Raw genomic sequence first — 5862 nt, 5'->3', positions numbered from 1 at the left:
TCACATCTGCATGTGGAAACATTGCTAGGGCCAAGGCTCTGGGTTTATTGCTTCTTCTTGCAGCACTGGGATTCTGGACTTAGATTACATTCAGCAAACGCTGCATCTGTGTAAAAGTGAGAAAGTCCAACAAAGGACTATGGAGGATGAGGACAAGAAAAATGAAAATACTAATGTGTTGTTGGCGCCCCTTGTGGCCGCTCTCTGATACTACAACTCCCCAACCAGCTGGTGGACACAGTATTACCTCACTTGTCCCATATGCAGGGATTTCCACAAGACCAATTAGACGGTGGCTTAGGGTGCCATGACCACTGGGGCGGCATCAACCCATCTTTGTGTAGAAATTAAATTATCTGCTGCTGCTGCTGACAGTAAAAGAAAGCACAAAGTGAATATAATGAGGTCACATAGAGTGCAGAGATCTGTGCGGGGTGACATATTTTATTGCAGGTATCACTCTTCTCCCTCCATTCCATTCTCTCTACTCGCTCCTTGTTCCCCATCTCTGCTCTCTGCCCAGTCCTCTCTCTCCATCTATCCCCTTTACCCCTCTCTCTGTCTCTGCCCTCTCCTTCTCTTCCTTTCTCTGCTTCCCTCTCATCTTTTTTTTCCCTCTCCTCTTTTATTCTCTCTTTTTCCTTCCCTCTCATCTCACGTTTTGCTCCCCTCTCCCTCTCGTTCCCTTCTTCCTCTCTCTCTCTCAGTTCTCTTACTGTCTCTTCTCTTTATTTCTACCTCTTCCCCCCTATTTCTTGTTGAACAGCTTTTATGGTGTGTTTTATGTATTAAGCTGTTATTGGCTGAAGAGGTGGCCTAGGGGAGCAAAAAATATAAATCATTCCCTGCCTGTGCCCTGGGTGTAATTCTCGGTATCTGTTCTTATTCTGTATGTATGGACTCTGCACAGTACCATTTCTCTCACCCCGTACCCCCGGTGTAATTCTCGGTATCTGTTCCTATTCTTAGTGACAGGTACTCTTTGTACCCATACCCCAGTAGTGCCCTCGCCCAGGGATCAGTGCCCGGCGTATCTGGTCTGGCGGTTGGCGGGAGGTGCGTAGAATAGTAATTGGCTGTTATTAGAGCCATAAATCTTCCCGGAGTAACAGGAGTGCTATTGAAGAGATATCCGGCTGATTTCAATGGATGGGAAAATGACATCACAAATCAAACCTGGCTCCCAGGGGGAGGGGAGGATATAAGTGGGCGGGGTCACAGCTTTCCATGGCAAATCCAACATCTGCACCATTAACCCTTCGCTGCCCACACAGCCTGAAATGCAAAGCTCCCCATAGACAGGTGAATGTTATCTGGCATGGATGGAAGGGTTGGGGAATCACCCCGGCATTTTCCATTGAGTTCCCAGACCGATCGAAATGTGAATCTTATCACACCAAAACGACTATGTCACCATTTTAAATGCAACGTATGGATTATGCGTTGTTGTGTGTCCTAAAAAAGATCCATTGCCCCCTGCAGCGTGGAATCTCTCCTAACTTCATCCAATAAATTATCAATTACAAATGTTAAATCTCTCTCATTGCAACAACACAAATCATCAGGCTTCTGTGCAGGACTGCATCCTCTTGTCACATGATCCGGCTGTAGCTCTGAGCAGGGGCGGGGCTAGGATTCCCTCCGCCCACTACATCTCAATTTAACATCTTAAAGTTAAAGATAAATTTCAAGGAATATAATAAATTTAAATTTACAACATTTACATTCTTTTTCTACTTATACACAATTTTTACGTTCTACATTTACATTACATTAGACAAAGAATGTCTAAAATACTGATTTCATAAAACACATTCATCTCATAGATCTCTAAAGTATTTCCAAGCTCAGTGCCGGGTATTTGTGTACTACACCACAGAACATGTTGGCGATATATAAACAAACACAGAGAGTTAATCAGACAATAGACAGCAATGCTCCAGGGGCAGCAGAAGATCAATGGAGTCAATTTTCTCGCCGTTTCTGCTGACTGAGCGGTTCCGCCCCCCTAATTTATCCCGCGGTTTCACCGAATGACGGGCAGCCGGCCCCGGACAGAACCTCATTCATAATTTAGGGCCCACAAAATCCATACCACAAGAAAAGCAAATCAAATATTAAAAATTTACAGATTTGATGGTTTGAGAAAGAGATTAAAACGTTTAATCAGCTTGTAGCGGTCAGAGGGTCAAGGAAAAGAAAATAGTGAGAAGGAGAAATCATTCCATATATCTGTGTGAGGTTTTCTACCTAAATATCAACAAAACATCAACCTAATAAGAAATGTGATGAGATTTCCCCCAGTAGTTTGTGTCTCTGCCCCTCCCACAATGCAGTAGTTTGTGTCTCTGCCCCTCCCACAATGGGGAGATTTCCCCTGCAGTTGTATTTCTCTGAGTTTCTATTATTTCCTGTACAGAAATGCGAAGTTTCAGAATGTTCCATTGACCTTCCCTGAACACAGCTCTCTGCCAGTCCCGGCCTCTGCACGGCGTTCCGTCACCACAGCTGTGTTTCACCTTTTCTTCTGTCCACAAACATTTCTCACCTTTTCCTGCGGTTTCAGCTTTGTGCGCTGCGCTGCATCTGTTTACTTAACCCTGCGACTCCGCCAATAACTGCAGCATATTGCGGCTATAGATCTAATAATACAGAGGAGCGGAGAGACCTCTGGGGGCAAATTAGTCACACCGCCATCTGGTGGGGGGGGGGCAATCCTCTGCGTGTCACCCTAAGGCGAGGATTAACCAGAGTGAGATAAGAAGCGCTCAATAACATTTCTGTACATTATCTGATACTGAGAGAACCATTGTACTACGCTACTACATATGCTGCAGACATGGGGAGGACATTGTGATAGTGTAACACATATTAGAGTGTCAGCTCCTCTGTACAGAGACTGATAGGACTGGCCCTGTGTTCTCTGTACAGCACTATGGTATATGTCAGAGCTATATAAATGTATAATAATAGTGTGTGACTGTGGGGGGAGATTAGAGTGTCAGCTCCTCTGTACAAATGTAAATGTGTATGACTGATGACATGATTGATGTCTGGGGGTAATATTTGGGGTGGTCAGGGTGAAGCTGGGCCCTATGTTGTATGTTAACCCCACCAATGACCTTCTCCTATTTGCCCCGCTCGCCCCCTAGTGGTAGAGCTTGATATGAATGTGATGGATTTGCAGAGATTTCCCAGCGTGCTGAGATAAGGCAGAGCTCCCCTAACAATCTGCAGCTGTGACTGACATCACCGGGGCTGTGCAGCTTCATCCTCCCCGGTGACACCGGTATGGTGGGGGGGTGACACAGAACAAGGAAGATGTGTGGGAAAATAATAACAATGGGCGATTCTCCCGCCATCTGTCCAGCAGATGTTGTCTCAGCTTATCTACCAGCAATACAAAAATCAATACCGCGCACGTGTGCCGGGGACATCAAGCTGCAGCCCTGAACTTAGCGCCGCCCTGGTGTCACTTCTGGGAAGGTGAGCAGCCCCCAGACCACCCAATCTCTTTGAGTCACGATGGCCAATGAATAACAACGTCAGGATTCTCGCCGCAGCTTCAACACTTTTCAAAAAGAAATGTATTTTATGAATCTGCTCCTATACAGAATCAATCCCTGGTGATCCTGCCACAAAGAGGCATTCACTTCCTGTTAGAGGGTGACAACGCTAATTCTAATTCCCAGCTGTACCTCCGTGTTGTCACAGCGAATAGAAGAGGAAATTCACCCTGAGGTGTGAAATATTTAATGTACAGCGCTGCGTAATATGTTGGCGCTATATAAATCCTGTTTATTATTATTAATAATAATAATAATAATAATAATAATATGGCCCAGCCAGTGTTCTTTGTGCCCTGGGGGTATTTGTGTGTCACCACAACAGGAAGTGAGATTACAATGTTAGAGTTGTCACCAGCAAAAATAACAGAGGGTACATTTTCCAATGGGGACACCTAGGACAGGAAGTGCAGTGATAAAAAAAACCACCAGAGGTAATACTCTTCATTATTTGCCCTGAGGGGGGCAATTACTCATCTCATTGGGGTACAATTTGAAGCTCCCTATTGGATTTCCTCTCCATCAATGCACAGAAATGTTACAAAGCAACCAATAAAGAAATGAAATCCGTACACATGGTGCGGGCACATGCGGGTTAAGGCGCTCTCTGCAGTTAATTCTCTGTACAGGCCGCTGGGCCCCCAGGCAACGCTCGCTCTTTATTGGCTTTCAGTAATTTGCTACAATCAGCTGGGGACAATCGCAGGGCACCTGGGAGCCAATCAGACAGCTCCATTCATCACCCCTAGGGGGAGGAACCAGACCACCCACACACACTCCTGTGGAACTACAAATCTCAGCATGGCTTCCAACTGAGCCCCCTAAATCTTCCAGCAGTGCTTTCCCTGACAATGTTGCCGTCTGCTTTTCTTCGGTCTAGAGGGCCCCTGATTAAGGGCCAATTTTCCCCTAAAGATTACGCTTCTAAAATATAAAAGTAACAGAAGAAACTCAGAAATGTCATTTTGTGTAATTTTAAAAGAAAACTTAAAAAATCCAATTTTTGGAAATCCAATAGGCCAAGAATTACACTTGAAACTCAGTTTTGGTTTGGGGCCAATTGGGTCCAAAACTGACATCCGAATTTCGGGGTTGCTTCTCATCTTAAAGAGGAATTCCAGACATAAATAATGAAGATGATTGGTTCTATCAGGCATCAGAATCTCAGCACTGCCAGTCCGAAATGTTTCAGGGCCCGGAACCTGAAGGGGTCCAAGCAGCCTATAGGAGAGAGGAGCTCAGGTAGGTCATCGGAGGGAATTCCCCTTAATCAGTGGTGGATGTAGTCAACAGTGGGCCCCTGGGCCGCCAAACTGACTTGGGGCCCCTTTTGGCTGAGGAGGGTCCCTTGTGGCTTTGCACCCCCCTGGTCCATGGGCAGGTAGGTAGAGCTCCTCACATCTCAGATCAATAGATTTCCAGGCCGCAGGGTGACCTCTGAACCTCCAGGACAGAAGCGCTTTGTAGAGGCCGAGGGCGTTGTCAGTGTGACAACCAGGTGGGGACACATTGTATCCGGAGCTGGGAAATCTTCCAAAATCAACATGGCTGGGAGTGACACATCAAAGGCAGAGCCCTCCTAGACCCACCTTATGCCACCCATGGGCCATATCCTGATGCCAGGGCATGCTGGGGCTTCTAGTTCCTCAGCTTCCTACTGTACATAACAAAGCAGCCAATAAACTCACATCGGTGTAGCTTTTATTATAAAATTCCAAGTGATCCTGCCAGCGAGGCCCCTGTTCAGGCACTTCCTTTTAAAGGGTGACAACTTCTTTTCTGATCTTAAAGTTGTGCTCCTGTGTTGTCACATGGGAAATATCATGGGGCCAATGAATGTTTCTTATTGGGGTGAAGCCACTTTAGGGGTTCGGGGTCAATGACTCCCTAGGTAGTAAAGCATGGATGAGGATGACAGATCCTGGGCCCCCCATGTCTGCCCCCGGGGTGGATGATGATGCCCCAAGGGGGAGTTTGGGTGACATTTTGGGGACACTGACTGTGAACTGCTGCAAGTCAGAGCGCTCTGGGGGACTGTCAGGGGGCAGAATGGGAGCTCATACCCCAACCCCCACATTTCTCCCATGCCCCCATACCCCCCATCTAAGCCTTTACCCCAGGGATGGCAGAAGGAGCAACTATAGAGGGCGTCACCCCAATAATCTGCCCTCTTATTTTTCTGCCCCAGACTCTCTCACCCTTCCCCCCTTACTCCGATCCCTCTCCTACTCTGACCCCCTTTTCCTCCTGGTGCCCGAGCCCCCATGCCAGTGTGGCCCCCCTTCTCTGCCCCCCC

This window comes from Pyxicephalus adspersus, chromosome 10 (assembly GCF_032062135.1).
Source record: "Pyxicephalus adspersus chromosome 10, UCB_Pads_2.0, whole genome shotgun sequence".
NCBI lineage: Eukaryota > Metazoa > Chordata > Amphibia > Anura > Pyxicephalidae > Pyxicephalus > Pyxicephalus adspersus.
The sequence above is the reverse complement of the archived record's forward strand: the minus strand, read 5'-3'. Positions refer to the sequence as shown.